Source organism: Thrips palmi, unplaced genomic scaffold (assembly GCF_012932325.1).
Source record: "Thrips palmi isolate BJ-2018 unplaced genomic scaffold, TpBJ-2018v1 HiC_scaffold_8, whole genome shotgun sequence".
Lineage (NCBI taxonomy): Eukaryota > Metazoa > Arthropoda > Insecta > Thysanoptera > Thripidae > Thrips > Thrips palmi.
The window spans coordinates 13,015,920-13,034,278 of record NW_023144635.1 but is presented as its reverse complement, the minus strand read 5'-3'; the positions used below and the strand labels follow the sequence as shown (position 1 = coordinate 13,034,278).

General features: G+C 45.3%; 1 protein-coding gene across 3 annotated transcripts in view; it reads left to right on the top strand.

The window, feature by feature from the left end:
* The window catches only part of LOC117652972 (cytochrome P450 6a2-like), a 221,462-nt gene that overhangs the window by 171,358 nt on the left and 31,745 nt on the right, over positions 1 to 18,359 (top strand). The gene's annotated exons all lie outside the window — the stretch shown is intronic.

The following is an 18,359-nucleotide window of genomic DNA, read 5'->3' as shown; positions in this document are numbered from 1 at the left end:
AAGAAACGTACGAATTTTGCCTATGTTTGACCCTTACGGGAATTAAACCTGAGTCTGGGGTTTCAATAAATGTCGTTTTCGTCATCAGCAACCTCAAATATATCAGAAACAATGCAAAAACTCGAATAAAAAGAATGTTCCAAAAATACCCCGCTGGGATTTGAACCCGGGTCCGAACTTCTCTGATTCGCTCGAAACTGGTACCATTGGTTTTCTCTCGTCGCCCCGATTCCAAAAATACCCCTACATGCCCTCCTAGCTGCATCCGTTGCCGAGATCCCCCTCGACCCCATGTAGACCATGGTGCACCTGCAGCAGCGCCCCCGGGGCTCGGACCGGATTTGCTGCCACCGGGTGGTTCTTAGGGTCACCCAAGGAGGCTGCATACCAAATTTGGTCAAGATCGGACCACGGGAAGTCCTCGGACGGACGGACGGACGGACGGACGAACGAACGAACGAACGGACGCACAGCAAGGATCATACTATATGCCCGTCCCTCCGTCATTTTTTTTACGAAAAATAAACGGGACGGGCCAAAAAGTGTGGGAGAAGGTGGTGGCCAGTTCCAGTCCAAATTAAATGGCCTCAAAAAAACATACAAGAAAATAAAAGATCAAAATGGTGTGTCAGGCAACGACAGGAAGACTTAGTACAGGCGATTGATAAACCTGTGCCTAAGCGCTGAGTTCATGTAAGACTTAGTTCGGGCGACTGGATAAGACCTGCTTCTAAGCGTTGGTAAGAGTTCATGTAAGACTTAGTTCAGGCGACTGATAAGACCTGCTTCTAAGCGTTGGTAAGACTTGGGTCGTGCAGTGCTGTACATAAGACGCGCTCCCAAGCATCTAGACAAAACGTTAAAATGGAGGCCTCTCTTCAGGAGTTACTCATGTTTAATGGAGAGGGGTATGATGACTAGAGCTGCAGGATTTCTGAAAAGCAAAGATTTGGCCATCTTTATTGAAAAGAAATTGTCCGAGTTGGTAGGTGAGCATGCTGTCGCTCCGGACGACAGCGATGCCACCAAGAAGAGGAAAGAGGAAGAGATTTAAGGCTTACGAAGGAAGGAGGGGATGTGTGCCGGTGAACTGACTATGAGAATGGGGAAAAGCGCATTCGAGCTGGTAAAAGGGCTGGATGAAGCTAAGGCAATTTGGGACGCCCTTCAGGAGAGATGTTGTTGTAAATGCTGTAATCCTCACATTTATTACTTGTTATATACCCATACTGTACTTTAAAGCTCCCGCTGAATATATCCCTCATACTGTGTAATTAGTCTCATTAGCTAATTCTCATACTGCAAGTGTCATGACTCCAGCTCCAGTAAAAAAAAGCATAAATGCTACACTTCCTGTCCAGACTTCACCGTGTGTGACTTTCTTTGCTCCTGCCCTTCTATCCCTCAACATTACCCAAAAATCGGATAATTAGAACTCTGCTCAACCTAGACTACAACAGGTTATGGGCCCAGCTCCAAGCTGAAACCTGCGCGACGGACTCTGTGCAATAATGGTGCTGATAAGAAGGTGGACCACCACAAGTCTGAAGACTGTTCTTTCAAACATGTATCCTTTCACACTTTAAAAGGGCGTTACGTGCCGGATGAGAAATAACTCTGAAAAACCGAGGCCAAAAACAGCAGACGGAATGATGGCAGACGGAATGACAGCAGACGGGGAGACGGTGACAAACCTGATGGTCAGGGGCCTGGGAACTGGGTGTTGAAGATGGCGAAAGACGGTGGTGAGATGGCTGTAACTAGCGATAATAAAAACTCTACTGAAATTTATATTGATAGTGGTGCTTTTAAAACAATTATAAACGACCCCAAGTATCTCCACAACTACTAATTGACAACGAAGACGGCAGTTGAGTGTGCAGGGGATCAAACACTGTACACTGAAGGAGTCGGAGATTTAAAAATTGAAAATAATGACTCGGGACTGTCCGAGATACAGAATGTCACTTATGTGCCAGGGCTGTCCTCCAATCTCTTATCTGTCAGTAGTGAGTCCAAAAGTCTAGTCTCAGTCTTTATAGATGACTACTGTGGTATATATACAAAAGACCAAGTAACTATTAATGGTGAGCCTCTTATCAAGGCTTTGGAAAGCTGTGGGACATACAAATTAAATTTAAAATTGAGAGAAAATAATGTGGCTCTAAAAACAAGTGTTAATCCAAATTGCATTGATACCTGGCACAAGAGGTTGGGCCATCTGAGTTTTGAAGGCTTAAAATGTCTCGGAAATGGATTGGCTGATGGCATGAGTGACAGTTCTGAATCCTCGCTCAGATCCTGCGAATCATGTCTAAAATCTAAACAGACCAGAGCATCGTTTCCTGGAGACGGAGCCAAGAGGGCTAAAAACTTGCTGGAAATCGTACACTCAGATGTGTGTGAAGTGACAGACATAAGCACATGGGAAAATCATAGGTATTTTGTTACCTTCATAGATGACAAAAGCAGATTCACAGTAGTTGGACTACTGAAAAACAAGACGGAAAAGGAGGTCCTTGAGAAATTTAAACAGTATAAAGCAGTCGTGGAAAACCAAACTGGAAAACGCATAAAAATTCTGAGATCTGACAACGGTGGAGAATACTGTGGGAATAACTTCAATCAATATTGCAGGCAGGAGGGAATTCTGAGGCAATTCTCTGTGCCCCACACTCCGGAGCAAAATGGAGTAGCAGAGAGGGCAAACCGCACACTGCTTGAAAAGACAAGGGCACTGCTGAAAGAGGCAGGGCTCACACACAGTTTCTGGGGGAAGCTCTAAAAACTGCTGTGTACCTAAAAAATCTTAGCCCCACACACAAAATCTATGTGTGTACTGAGTACACACATAGATTTTGTGTGCACCAGGGCTGTTCAAGGGATGGTCCCTTATCAGGCCTGGACTGGAGATAAGCCAAACCTAAAAAATCTAAAAATATTTGGCTGCTGTGCTTGTGTCCATGTACCTAGAGACATAAGTAAGAAATTGGGAGACAGAAGTAAAGAATGCATATTTGTGGGCTATGATGATGAGAAGAAAGGCTTCAGACTGGTGGACTTGACGAAGCCCAGAATAATTATTGTGGAGAGAAGTGTGACCTTCCTCGAAGACAGGTTCCCTGCCAAGACACCGAGAGCTCCAGATCATGGTTCTCGCACGATAAAAGCCCAAGAGAACTTCTGCTCTTAAATGAGAGCAACCGGACACAAAATCCACGAATTCTATCGTGCGTGTCCGTCCGTCGTCCGTCACGTCGTCCACGGTCACTGCCACAGAGCATAAAAACGTTCCCGGCACTGTCCACTGCCGGGTAAAGGACTCGAAAACGTTCTCTCGCGAACTGAGTCTGGAGCAGCCGACGCCAAAGAAATTGATCGAATCTTGTAAATAATACAAAACCCTGTCTAAAAACAGAAAGTTTTGCTCAAAAATCATTAGGGTTTTTAAATATAGCTAGTTTTGAGCGTCTACTGGCGTGGCGTCGTCTGCCGTCTGCTGGTCTCAGTTCGTAAAATTGTCATTCTTTCGTACCCGGATTCGGATTGACATTGCTATCACCGAGTTTGCCAGCCAGACGACCGGCCGGTGGGTGGACGACACTGTACTGTGCATTATAATTCTCCAGAGGTCAGAGTTGCTGTACAATCAGTTTTTAGGCTCGGCCAATTACTTCCGTGCAACATGAACGCCAACAGGAATTCGTCGTAAGTTTTAGAGGAGCCTGACTGGCATAGAGACTTGTATTGAATCACTCTAATGCAAAACGCCTCTGCCAGAGGAGAACCCCCGGCGATTCCATCTGCTGCCGCTGGCGACGCTGGGGCTGGGGCCGCCGCGCTGCTTCAGGAGAGGGAGATTGAGATTACTGCGCTGGCGTTGGTTGGCGCTGTATCGACTGGATGCCTCATAGGAATTACATTTGTACCCGCGGCAGTGTCGCTGCCGGCGTTGGGCCTGACGGCCATTGGGGGTAAGTCGGCACACTGGGAAACAGAATCGAATAATGTCACAGGCAGTTACTACCCAGTCCTAAAAAACCATGGAGGGTCCCATGGTGCATGGGACATCATGGGATTGCATGGGAAGCAAAATCCCATGGTGTCCAAAACACCCCTCATTTTTGGCCCCTTTTACCATGAGAAAATTCCATGGTGTCTGGTTTGCATGGTGTACTGGTCCCATGACATCCCTCGTACACATGGCGTGCCAAGTGCCTTGTCACAAAGTCAAGCGAAGAGACACGAGGCGTTCATCTAATCTCTTCACCCACGTATAAATTCGATGCTGAACACGATGGAGCGGTCGCCGTCACTCTATCTCAAGTAGTTTTCAAGTTGCAGAGGGATTCTGAATAATCTCTGGAGACTTCAACGCACGGGCAAGAGCACGTTACCATGGCGCGAGCGCCACCATGGGGAAGCCATGCTTCACCATGACGATAGACACCATGGTGGTTCTTTCACCACGGAATTATTTGTCGCCCCATGCCGCCCCATGCCGTGGTGTAAGAGTGCTCGTGGTGTTTTCCTAAATTTCCATGGTGAAAGATCATCGTCTCGTGGGAAGTCATCCATGGGACCCCATGTGCTCCATGGTTTTTTGGGACTGGGTAATTCTGCATTATTATGTCTTTTTTCAGCTATAGTGACAGCAGCCCCACGCCGTGGCCGCGAGCGGAGAGAAGCTAGTGCTCGCGCTGTATCCGCGAGGCTTCAAGGCGCGTTCGTTGGATGACTTGCGCGTCCATCAAATAACCACGAAGTTCTTGCAGAACCGTGCGGGGTAGCTGCCCTCCAATTCAAGCCGGAGAGCCTGGCGCCCACTGCCACGGCGTGCCGGCAGCACAGTTACCGGGCCTATTTGCAAGTGCAGCAATGGCTTGGGAACGATGACATCGACCCCACGGCGTGGGGCTGGGACTCTGGGGACTGCACGCTAGTGCCAGTGCCGTACCGCGGGTTCATGGTGCCACCCGATTTGCGTACTCGACTATCTTGTGGGTGCGTGGCGGGTTGTGCGCCAAACAGTAGGTGCTCATGTAGGATAGCCGGCCGCTTCTGCAACATGGCGGGCGGCAACTGCTGGGGAAGGGACTGCTGTAAAACCCCTTCGAGAGACAGTCTAGTGCTAGAAGGTGACTGAGATGGCGTTTTAAAATATTGAGATGGTTTCTTCTACGTTTTGAAATGTAAATGTAAAAAGTGAATGTTAATATTTGACCCAACATGAAACACTTGTAAATAAACTTTCTCTTAACCACCTAGGTCAATTGATACTTTTTTTAAAAGGTGAGCACAAATTCATTCTCTTATTTCTTAATGTTAGTGTAATTTGTCAATTTGATCTTCAATCAGTTGATTCATGCCTTTTCTTTCCTTCCACCTATGAAGTTAGAAAATACATTTACCAATTAATAGTGGGCAAAAAATATATTTACCAATTAATAGTGAGCAAGTGTCTTAAAAGGTCATGCTTTGCGTTGGAGCAATGTGGTAGTTGTGGTGTAAACTACAGTGATGATCATGATCTTTTGAAGACATGGACATGCTGCTCCAGTTGTGAACAATGGCTTCACGAATCCTGTTTAGTCTACAGCAGTGATAATGTCAATGGAATACCATTTGTTTGTCAGTGACACAGTAGTAGTGACATATCAGTAGTAAGAGAACTAAATGCTCAAAATTGCTTTGCCTCTGTCCCTACTAGGAAGGTCGATATTTGTTCAAGAAGTACTGTTTCATTAAGTTTTGTATTATTTTCATCAATGTTATTGTGTTCCTAGTTAGTTTAAATTTATACTTAGATTTATTTCAATGTCTGTCTGTTTCCTAACTACTTTTGTTGTACAAGTTTGGACTTACTCGCAAAGAACGAGCAAAGCAGCTAATTATGAATCGGTTGTGTTTAGAGAAGTAAAACAAGAAACATGTGTTCAATAATGGTATTATAACTCATGTTTAAGTGTTTTATTCTTGTCTCTAATATATTATCAGTAAGTTGATAAGGGTTAGGTTCCCTTGTTTACATCCTTAAAGCTCTTTCATCGTAATTCTATGGATGTCTTCATTTTATTTCTGCCGAAACTATGTTCAAAGTGGCGCCGGAGAGTTTAAGTGCTACTCTGGCCCTGCTATGTGAGCAGCCAGCCGTAGTTAAGCCCACTGCAGAGACTGCGGTTTCACCTTTTCAGAGCAAGTGGAATGCAAGCAGGTGCTTCCACCTCAACGTCCTCTAATTCAGAGATCTGGGTAAAAAATTCAGGTAAACCGAGCAGCCAGGATCTCCAAACTCAAGATGCTCTGATTGGCCTCATCAAGTCCGAAAAGGTCCAGGACAAACTAAAGGACAAGAGAACGACGAAAAAGGCAGTTTACGTCGAAATTGCAACAGGAATGGGAAAACTGGGCTACTCTTTCAACAGGGAAGGCTGGAAAGTGTGCCAGCAAAAGTGGAAAAACACGGAGTCGGAGACGCTGAGAGTTATAGCTGCTGCTGGGCCAAAGAACTCTAGAGGTAGTCAATTAAAAAAACCAGACTACTATGATGAAGTGTATTATGTTTTAAAGAACACTGCTGAGGCGTGCCCTAAAAACCTACAGGACTCTTTCCCCAACCCAGAAGAGACCTCCCAAAATCCTTCCACCGCAGGACCTCAGGAAAAGTCAGAAGATTAAGGTGAAGAGCATGATAAGTGCCTGACAGCCCCTTCCTGCCCTGTCCATTCTGAAGGGCAATAAAGTATCCCGACTAATGTAAAAAGTAACCTCTGAAAAAGAAATTTTAATTTGCCCTTTTAATTTTAATCGTGTTCACTGGTGCCTAGTTATAATTCAAAGTAATGTAATTGAATTCTATGATCCTCTCCAACAGGCACTGAAGGGCAAATCTCATATTTTCATTAGCAATTTACTTTCCATTTTAAAAACAGTGAAACCCCATTTGTCTGGATGGAAAATTGAATCTGTTAATCTACCGCCACAAACCGACTCAATCAACTGTGGAGCCCATGTCTGCTGGCTGGCTTACCAGACCATCACCGACGAAAATTGTTCATATGTGCCCCTTAGTGATCCTCTTGAATTCCGCAAGTTAATGTATGAAGTAATTGGCGAGCGATAGCGAGCCCATGCCGTGTTTGGGGGTACCAAAAAGTGACTGGTCGTGCGTCTGTCTGTCTGTCTGTCCGTAACTCACTCACGTTTCTCAGCAACTACCGCACAAATAGTTTCAAAATTTCGCACCGGAAGGCTCCTAAATCTCCCCCAGGGGGAGTTTATCTTATATTCACGATTACTATTGTTTGAAATATTCAAAACATCTTTTTGAATTAGGTTCTTAGCGTGGTTAGGTTGGCAGTGGTTGGCAGCTCGTAGCAATTTTTCATACTTGCGGCCGCGACTCTCAAATACGGGACCTGGCAAAACATTGGCAAATAAAACAAACTAAAGAGCAGAAGGGCTTAGAAGTGAGTACGGTCATAGTTTTTCGATATTTTAGAATGATTGAAACCCCTCCGGAGAGTCAACTCAGTGAAATACGGAAAATGAAAGTGACAATTATTACGCGTTTCGTCCGTCCGTCCACCCTCTCCCCTCCCCCACTACAGGGGAAATGTTTTAGTCAGTGGAGTGTGTTTGATAATTGCAAGAATGATTTGGTCTTTTTAACCTTTGTGAGTGTATTTCCATTTATATTCTCAGACACTATATTTTTCAGTTGTTTGCTTTGCTCAATAACACTTAGAAAATATATTAATACATTCTATGAGTACAAACCAGATGCTAATCTTGCCAAAATAAATAGTCTTTGCTGACTCTTGGCACTGATTCTGGGAAAAGGCTTCATTGCAATGCTGTGAGTTTACTATAGTACTAACCTTAAAGAAAACCATATGATGAGTGAGTGTAGCGTAGCGCATTCAAGGTTTGACATTGACATCAGATTCAATGAGACGATTCACTGACTTGGTCATATGATTTCATGAGACGATTCTTTTAACTTAATCATACATTGTCTGCGACAACTGGTAATTTGTGTTGGTCATGGTTTGAGTTGGCTTTTTTTTTTAATTTACTCAGAATGTTAGGTAAATACTTTTGTTAAACTGTTTCAAAGATTAAATAACACACCACGACTATCATTATGAATAAGATAAACTTGCGTTTAGCAATAAGTGGCCTCGACATTGGATTCTATGAAACGATTCATTGGATCTGACAGAAGGTCTTCTCCGTAAAGCAGTTGAAATCAGCCTGCCTGTAAATATGTCTCTTTTTAATTAATGCAGATAAATCAAAATAGTTTAATCCACTAGTTTAAACCATGTTTAAACTAAAAGGGAGCAAGGCTTTATAGGTATTACTAATAACATTGCGTATTCATAAGTTCAGTAACAAGGAGATATCGAATGGTAATTGAAGTATTTGTGAATCGTATTAAGCAATTCAATGCTGGCTGTTAAATGTTACTCGACTGAGTAACAGGGTCAGGGTTCATGGTACGACACCATGAACAGGAAACGCTCTTAAAAAACCTAACAACTGAAGACCCATACTTTCAACTAGAATTACATACATGATTTAGGACCAAAATTTCCTCGGTGTTTCATTGCTTCCTGCAGTATTTGGTGTGCTGATCACAAAAATGACTTCCAATTTCATCCCAGACCTTTACTTTTCCAAATATTTACCAATTTCGGACCAAAATTTTTACATCGAGTTTTACATAGGTAGTTTCCTGCAGTTTTTGGTGTGCTGCACGAAAATGACTTCCAATTTCATCTCAGACCTTTACTTTTCCAAATATTTACCAATTTCGGACCAAAATTTTTACATCGAGTTTTACATAGTTTCCTGCAGTTTTTGGTGTGCTGATCACGAAAATGACTTCCAATTTCACCTCAGACCTTTACTTTTCCAAATATTTACCAATTTCGGACCAAAATTTTTACATCGAGCTTTACATAGTTTCCTGCAGTTTTTGGTGTGCTGATCACGAAAATGACTTCCAATTTCACCTCAGACCTTTACTTTTCCAAATATTTACCAATTTCGGACCAAAATTTTTACATCAAGTTTTACAATGTTTCCTGCAGTTTTTGGTGCGCTGATCACGAAAATGACTTCCAATTTCATCTCAGACCTTTACTTTTCCAAATATTTACCAATTTCGGACCAAAATTTTTACATCGAGTTTTACATAGTTTCCTGCAGTTTTTGGTGTGCTGATCACGAAAATGACTTCCAATTTCATCCCAGACCTTTACTTTCCCCAAAATTTACCAATTTGTGACCAAACTTTTAAAATTGAGTTTCACATTGACCCTGTATTGGCCTTACTTTGCATATATTCTTCGCCATCTTCTACAAGAATACAGACGCATCGCTCGCCTACTACGCGCCCAAACAAAACGGCGCGTACCCCTAGTTTATACTGGCTGTGAAAATGTTCATGAGTCCATTCCATCATCAGAAAAAATTGGGTTGTTTTCTATTTAAACTACGAGTATAAGCGTCCCGAATTCAAAACACATGCTAAATATGCTTTTCCTCTTGTTAGACGAAGCGTTCCTGAATCAACTGTTTATAAGAGACAAGGAGAGGAAGACCGCAGTGAACGGTATGAATTTCTTTTGTATTATTGAGGTCATGTATTGAATGCACGATTCCTGCATCACAACCATGTCTATGTAATCTCCTCTGACTTTTGCAGACCATGATGAACTGGTGGCAGGGCCACCTCAAAATCCTAACGTGGATTCCCCAAGCACATCGTTTACTTGGCCATCTGAGTGTGTACTTCTTCTGCTCTCTACCTGTGAGGAGTTCCTTGATGACTTCAAGGCAGGGAAGAGCTCCCACTTAAAAGTGTGGGAGAAGGTGGCTGCTGCCGCAGCAGCCCAGAATGAAATATTACGTAAAATCAGTGGTGGCCAGTGCCAGTCCAAATTAAATGGCCTAAAAAACCTACAAAAAAAATAATAGTTCATAATGGTGTGTCGGGCAACGACAGGAAGACATGGCCTTACTTTAAAGTATGTATGCCCATGCAAATCACGCAAACGCAAATGCCTGCGAACGCCCTGCACCATCCAAGGCAAGGTTACTTTGGTATTGGAATTCCAGCCAACTTTGCCCACTGCAAATCTAAAGGCAATACTTTTAGTACCTTTTTTGGCGATACAATTGAGTATCGCCAATAAACGGCCTTACGGAAAAGTATTGCCTTTTAAACGGCGATACACAAAAGTATCGCCAAATTTGGCGATACTTCGGATTATTGCCACGATTTGGCATTAATAGTTGAACAAATCAAGGGGACAAGCCCTTAGTTTCATGCCGCGGTTTTGGCAATACCCAAAAGTATCGCCAAATTTTGGCGATACTTCCATGTATCGCAGTTCTGAGGGCAATACTTTTTCGTAATGCCGTTTGTTGGCGCCAAAAAATGTACTTCAGTATCGCCTTTGCATTTGCAGTGCTGGGACCCCTGCTCCTCCAGCCAATCTCACATCAGCTGGACCAGCTGTGACATCAGCTGCGTCAGTTGGTGCCGCGTCAGAACCACCAGCAACTGCTGTCTCCTCCGCAGCACCAGCAACTGGAGCTGTATCCTAAACACCAGTTCACTGCAAATTCAAAGGCAATACTTTTGGTACCGTTTTTGGCGATACAATTGAGTAACGCCAAAAAACGGCCTTACGGAAAAGTATTGCCTTCAAAACGGCGATACACATAAGTATCGCCAAAATTTGGCGTAGTCAAACGGTTATTAAATGAAACTCTAAGAAACCTAACCTAACATTTTTATTGAAGAAAGAATTGAAATATAAACAAAAGCATAGTTATATTCATAAATGTATGTTGTTGGGAAGCAGAGAATTTACCTGTGATAATAAAAGCACCCCCAAAGTCTCCAATCCTCCACAGCAGATAAGTGTGTGTTTACATGACTGACAGCCGTCCAGTTTTCGCAGACACAAGCATCTCTTCTCAAAGAATAAGTGAATTAATAACTTTTATGAACTAGAAACTTGCAAATCATCGTAGTTTCTGATTTTGAACCAAACTGAACGAGGGGCTGGACACTTTATTTACTTCTTCTTGCATAATATTACCAATAGTATGGTTTCAGCCATGATTTCCAAACTGTCAGAAGAAGTCCTCTCATCCATTCCTAGTAATCCCAGTTTAATTGGCACTTTAGCTAATTCAGAGGAAAAGTCCTTGTACTATGCTGCAGGTAGCATAGTGAAGGGGGATAAAAGGCGGCGCTCTGTGGAGCCCCGCTTAGACCCTGCCCTATTTACTAATGGTTCTGATGCAGTGGCCAGTGTTGTTTCAGACTTCACTATGAGTCAAAATAGGGGTGGGCTTACACTTTCAAATCAAGCTTACTATCAGTATGCCCGCTCCTTAGTCAGCTTTCTTAAAAGATTTGTCTGGAGGGATCGACGACAATCAGGAACGACAAGTGCATCCAGTCCTACTCGAGCAACAAGAGCACCTTGAGCGGCAGCGACAGCAGCTCCTGGAACAGCACGCCATGCAGCTGCATGACCTACCACAGCCCTTGGCTGTCGAGAATCAGGAACGACAAGTGCAGCCAATCCTAGTCGAGGAGATGCAACCGTTGGACGTGTGTAAGTTTCATTGGGCGCACAGCACGTCGGTGTGACCACGTCAGTTTCACAGCACACTAATCTCATTTCATTCGCGTGTTTCAGTGTCGCTGCAGCAGATTTGCCAAGCGCTGAAGCGCATCAACAAGAGGCTCGGCAACCTCGGCAGGGCGGTCCAGGAGATCAACACCACCGTCCGGCAGATGAGCGCGGAGGCGGACCCTTCGCAGGCACTTGGGCTGCCTGCGGCGGATCCGGACGCCCTCATGTTGGCGGAGAGGGCAGCGACCGCCGGACCGCAGGAGCTGCGCACCGCGCTGCGGCGGTCGATGGTGACGGCGGTGGCGTCGCGGTCGGGGCGGAGTTGGGACTTTTGCCGAAGGTGGTGTGGGGCAAGTTCATGAGTGGGCACTGCGCCTTCTACATATGAACTTGTGCGGGCAAAGGGTGCGCGCCCCGGACTGCATAGCACCCAGTGGGAAGATAGGGTTCGCCAAGGCGTCCCCTTCTCTCCACGGGGTTCTACAAGGTACGCGTTCGTATTATACCTGCCCGTAACCTCCTGTTATTCTATCAGAGGCAGTTAAATTGATGTGTTTTATTTCTATTCTTGCAGCTGCAGTCCTGGACGCCTGCACCCGACCCGGCGCACCACTTCAGTCGAAGCCCACCCTCACAACTTTAAGGCCGTATCACACTGGCGAACAAACGCGCGAGGATGACTTTTGGCGCGCTTATGGGTCCCCTGAATCGCTCGGCTGGACGCAATGGGAGGGATGGGGCAGCCTCTCGTCGGCCAATCCGCCCCACCCGGGGCTGCGCGCCACGGCAGCTCTCTGTTGCACCCGGGCTGGCCGCCCCGTGAGTGCGAGAGCGATGCGCTGTTGGCAGGGGGCACGCCGCCTACGCCGCTGCAGTTGCAGTAGCGGTAGGGTGACGTGCAGTGGAGGGGAGGCGACGGGCCGGGCCCGGCCTCCGCTGCAGCCTAGTGCGCGGGTTATCGTCACTCACTACTCAATCTTCCAACGACATGGCAACGATCCCGGCCCAGGGTGCCCAGCACGATGAGGCTTTCTCACTTCTGGCCCTGCCGCCAGAAGTGATTCGGCTAATTGCAGTGCGGCACAAGCGAGAAAATGGCGCTGGCACTGTCGTGCCGGAAACTACGGAAGATTGTAATGGGAACGGTGGAGTGGCGAATGCCTGTCACCTTGGACTTGCCAGGGTATACTGTGCACTGGGTTGAATGATGATAACTGTGCACCGTGTGGCGGCCCTTTATTGGTTTGAACCGCTGTTGAAATATATCTGCCCCAAAATACAACAAAAACAAAAACTAGTGCGAGCTGCGAGCGCGAGTCCGCGAACACTCGCAACCAATCACAGCGAAGCGCGCGGACTCGCAGCCAGTCAGAGCTCGAGAAATAGTGCAGACGACGGTACAGGAGGCGGGAAACCGACACAAAGGCACAAAGGCAACAACAAGCACAGCGTCCGTCCGCCGTCCCAGTCAGCGAGTCAGTCCCAGTTCTGTATTAGTTATTTATTGTGTTGAGTTTATTTTGTTTTTCTGTTATATAGTATATTATATTAGTAAAATGGTTAGGCTTACTAAAGAGGAGGGACTCCAACTAGAGGGAGAAGTATTTGTAAGGCCTTTATTGTGGGACACTACACTCTTAAAAAATGGTTGTACAGAAACAATCAGAAGAGTGAAAATTTAGTTGTTCCAAAACATAGAATTTCATCATGAACCAAAGCGAAACAAATGTCGTTGGGACTTGGGAGTTGGGACTTTTGCCGAAGGTGGTGTGGGGCAAGTTCATGAGTGGGCACTGCGCCTTCTACATATGAACTTGTGCGGGCAAAGGGTGCGCGCCCCGGACTGCATAGCACCCAGTGGGAAGATAGGGTTCGCCAAGGCGTCCCCTTCTCTCCACGGGGTTCTACAAGGTACGCGTTCGTATTATACCTGCCCGTGACCTCCTGTTATTCTATCAGAGGCAGTTAAATTGTTGTGTTTTGTTTCTATTCTTGCAGCTGCAGTCCTGGACGCCTGCACCCGACCCGGCGCACCACTTCAGTCGAAGCCCACCCTCACAACTTTAAGCGTTTGGCTGACGCGCCGACCGACGCCACCGAACGTCGCCCCCCGACGCCACCGAACGTCGCCCCCCAACCGCGATGGCATTTGAGCCCCGAGGCAGCGGGCTACATTGCCTCGCGTGACGCCGCTTGAGGGACATCACCCTCCGCGCTCAACACACTCGACGTAACCCAGCGCAGCAGGCGCATCTGTGGAGCGACCACAGGAGATGGCAGATGTGTACGGGCACTGAGGTAGAGAGACCAAACGAGCGGACACTGCTGTCGGCGGCTGTCGGCATGTGTTGCGAGCCGAAGCATTTTTTGGCTTCCGAAGATACCCGAACTCGTCGCCGAACGCTCGTTGAAACCTCTGTTTCCGGATCGACACCCGCCTTTTTCGGAAGCACGGAGCCCCTCCAGCCCCCAGTGTCTCGTGTGCCGCCCTAGCGGCAGCAAGCGATGGACGGCCACCGTGCCTTGTCCGTGCCCGGGGAAAGGCCTAACAGCCGAATTTTTTATTGCTCTTGCAACGACGGGTACCTATACCACCGTGTGGGGGCGCCTATGGTGGACAGCGGATGGGCGTATACGTGTCGGAGCCGTCCGAACTGCCCAGGACGCGCCCAAAGTGACGCGGACGGCGGCCGAATGGCCGTAACGACCCAACATCTATGCATTGCCGACCCTGAGGCGCTGGCTGTGCGCCGCGAAAGGGAGGCCATCATCAGGGCGGCCATGGAATGCCCTCGTCGCCTGGTGGCAGAGGTCATCGCCAACGGCATCCAGAGGTAAGTACTATTCTTGAATTGTTTGAGGCATTTCGGCCGTAATAAGATTCTCCCCGCTTGCTGCAGATTTTTCATTTGGTCCTGTGTGTGTGTGGGGGGGGGGGGGGGATGCAAGACCCGTAGACACTCCTTTAGACACCCTCGGTCCCAGGACTCGCCACCGCTTTGGCCTCTTGCGTCCAAACGCGGCCTCGGGCTGCTTGAAGCGTGATCATGAAGGCCCTCGGCGACGACGAGGTGCCCGCGGCGCGGCGCCCCCAGCTGGCCGGCCAGAACCGCGCGTTTCGCGGGGCTGCTTCCGCGTGCCGACTAGTGACGGCACAGCCACGGCGGCCACGGACACTACGAGGCGGCGCCGAAGGCTAGGAGACGCAATTGTACACGTGCACGGCGGCGGCGACTAAGGCGTGCACAGAGATAGATTTCTGAACCCCGATGAGTAGCCCCTGTATTAACACTTTGCAATTTTCTGTGCAGGTGAACTATCTGGCAGGCAACTGTGTGGGGGACACAAATTACTATGCAACAGGTGGACACATACTTGGCAAGGTGATAAGCACTGAGTGTGGGTTCTCGCTGAACCTGTGGGGGGCGAGAGTCAAGGGAAATGATGTTATTGACCCCTCCTACAACAAAATAGGTTTAGCGAAGGCCTACCCTAATTTGCTTAAGGCTTTGGAACATAAGTGTTCCCACGCAGTGAATGCAAATCAATGATGCTGTGTCGACCTTTGTTTAACACATCTCTTTTTTCCTTTCAGCTGCAGTCAAGAAAATCGTCAATTCAAGTCGGTGCGTCTGCCCCGATGAGAAGCTCTTGTGGTCTAAGATGGGGCGTTGGATATCCAAGAGGGAGCTTAGCAAGGAGCAGGCAAGGAAAATCCCTCAGCCGTGGGTCTTCAGTGAGGAGGCGCAGGCAATATTAGGTAGCAGAAGGCCCGGCGGCAAGGGGAACAACCAGTAATTTTCAAATAATTTAGGTTAAGTTTAATTTAGTTTAATTGTAAATAGTTTGCAGGATAATCGTCAAAGGACAATTCATGTAACGATCAGCGCATGACACATCAATTTAGCTTTGTAAATTTGTCGGTGTTGGTTGTTGAATGGAGGGATGAGTTAGTTTGTTTGCATTAAGAAACGTGTATCAGAATGTTAAAATCGGAGTATTATGGTAAATTGTAAAGTGCCGTAAAGCACCATTATGACTTGAAAGTGAAGTGCACCAGAGGAGTAGATCCATACTTCTTGAAAACTGTCTTTTCAAGTGATAAGTGGTGCCCCTCCGATAACCTTCAATCACATTCAGTAATATCTTGTGGAGAAAACTAGTTTTTACGTTTTTACACGCTAAAACAGTTTTCTGCCAATAAGTCTATGCTTTCCGAAAACTTTGTAGCCAGTGACAAAATTAGTGGGCTGGAGTTACGCCGAATAGGCGACTATTGCATCGTTAGAGGCAACGTAAGTACCCATTCATTCACCTTGTCTTTGTTTTGCCCACCTTATTCTGATGTGGTTTCTATTGATCCCTTTTATTTTCATTTTTGTAGGTGACTCCCGTCATACAAAAACAGAAAAGAACATAGGCAGTCCTGGGTTTTTCTCTACAAGGCTGGGATTGTGGGAAAACCCGGGCATTGCACCTGCATGGCTGGTTTGGGGGAATGCTGCTCTCATGTGGGTGCACTCCTCTTTGCGGGTTTTTCATCTCAAGGAGCAGGGTCTCCTCACCTCAGTCACGGATAAACCAGCTTACTGGGAAAATGCCTTCAAAACCCACTCAACTACCCCTGGGCCCCATTAAAGACATAGACTTCAGCACACAGTTTTCCAGTTGAAAGCGTTAGAAGAAGAAATCTCTGGAAACATGGTGATGTCAAAAATACTAACTAGGGGTACGCGCCGTTTAGTCTGGGCGCGTAGTGTGGCTGAGCGATGCGAATTGACATAGTTGATGCACTTCGGGCTTTGCTTGAGTAGACGAAATGTGCAACTCATGGGCTCAAATTAAGTGAAGAGTAAGTCTGGGGTATAAATGAAAGTGATTTTCGTTATAAGCACACAAAGATCTGTTAAAATCAACGTCAAACTCAATTTATAAATTTTGGACCAAAATTGGGCAAAATTTGGTAAAGCGTGAGTCTGGGAAAAATTTGGAAGTCATTTTTTAGTTAAGCACACCAAAAACTCCAGGAAACAATATAAAACTCGATTTTAAAATTTTGGTCCAAAAAGCCCCATTTTGGATAAAAAATTTAAATCTGGAGTCAAAAAGGAATGTTTTCGTATCAGACCCAAAAAATGCTGGAAACAAGCAAAATCAAATTTAAAAATTTTTGGCCAAAATTTGGGCAAAATTGGTAAGTGTGAGCTGGGAAAATTTGGAAGTCATTTTGAGTTCAGCACACCAAAAACTCCCGGAAAAATTAAAACTCACTTGGGAATTTTTGGGCCAAAATGACCTTGGGGTGAAAAATAGGGCTGGTGTTAAAAAGGGAAATGGTTTTCTAAACAGCACTAAAAAAACTGCAAGAATCAATGTCAATTAAATTTTAAAAAAATTTGCCCAAAATCGGTTAATTTTGGGTCTGGGGACATTTTAGAAGTCAAAATTGAAGTCAGCGCATGAAAACCCAGGGAAAGAAAAAAATCTCAATTGGAAAGTTTCCCCCCAAATTGCTAGCTCTAGTGAAGTGTGGGTTTTGGCATTGAATAAATGTATTTTTTGTGACTAGTACACTGAAATCTCAAAAACCCATCTAGACTCAATTCTGAAACATTTCCTATTTGTCTTCATGAAGCACCCTCTGTCTCCCCAAATTCCCTGATGCCACACCATGGAATCCTTCAGTCGAGTAAATTCAATTGCCAGCATTGAATCGTTTAAATTTGGTACTCGTATGTTGGGTCACTATTCGATATCTCTTTTTTCTAAACTAATGAATTCCAATTTTTTAGTAATATTAAGAAAATTTTGTCATTCTTTCATTGTAACCAGTAATTTAACAATATTGATTGGAATTGTTATCACAGTTAATATTAAGAGATCAGTTTGGGGTTTGGCTGATCTGAACCAGTTACGGGACCAATTTTTGTCAAATCCAGTGAATCGCAATAGATCCAATGCAAACTACAAGGTTAATGACCAACAATTTATCTTACTCAGTTTTGCATTTTTTCTTTGAACATTTTTATTCAAATAAAGTGAAGGATCGCTCCTTAACCAATACTATCCCTTAGTCAAAACTTTTGGGGGTTAAAAATCTTCAAAATCCCCCTTTAATATCACCCCAAAATGATTCTATTACCCATTTATATTTCAAAATCTTAGGAATTAATAAATTTATTTCCATCAAAAATAAAGTTGTGCTTTTCACAGGGATTGGGATTCCGAAAAAATTTTCAAAAAAAAGAAAATTAAAAAAAAAGAGGATTTTTTTCATAGAAAATTTAACAAAAAGAAGCCCCAAAACAAAAGGTAAAATAAAAACATCCTTTTACAATGCTTGTCAAAGTGCACTGACCTGAAGGAGATTCCCCCCAAGGGGGGGGGGGGGAGGGGAACGAAACAAATCATTTCACCCATTCTCCATATTTCGCTTTGTTGTACCCAAAAGGGGTTTAATCATTCTAGAATGTTGAAAAACTAAGGCCGATCTCATTTCCAAACCTTCTGCTCTTTTTTTTGTTTTATTGCTATTTGCTTTGTCCCGTTTTAGAGCCGCGGGCCCAGGTATGAGAAATTGGGAGGTAATGCTGCCAACCTAACATGCTAATAACTGATTCAAAAGATGTTTTGAATATTTCAAACGATACTAAACAAGATTTGAAACAAAATCGTGTTGGGGGAAATAAGGAC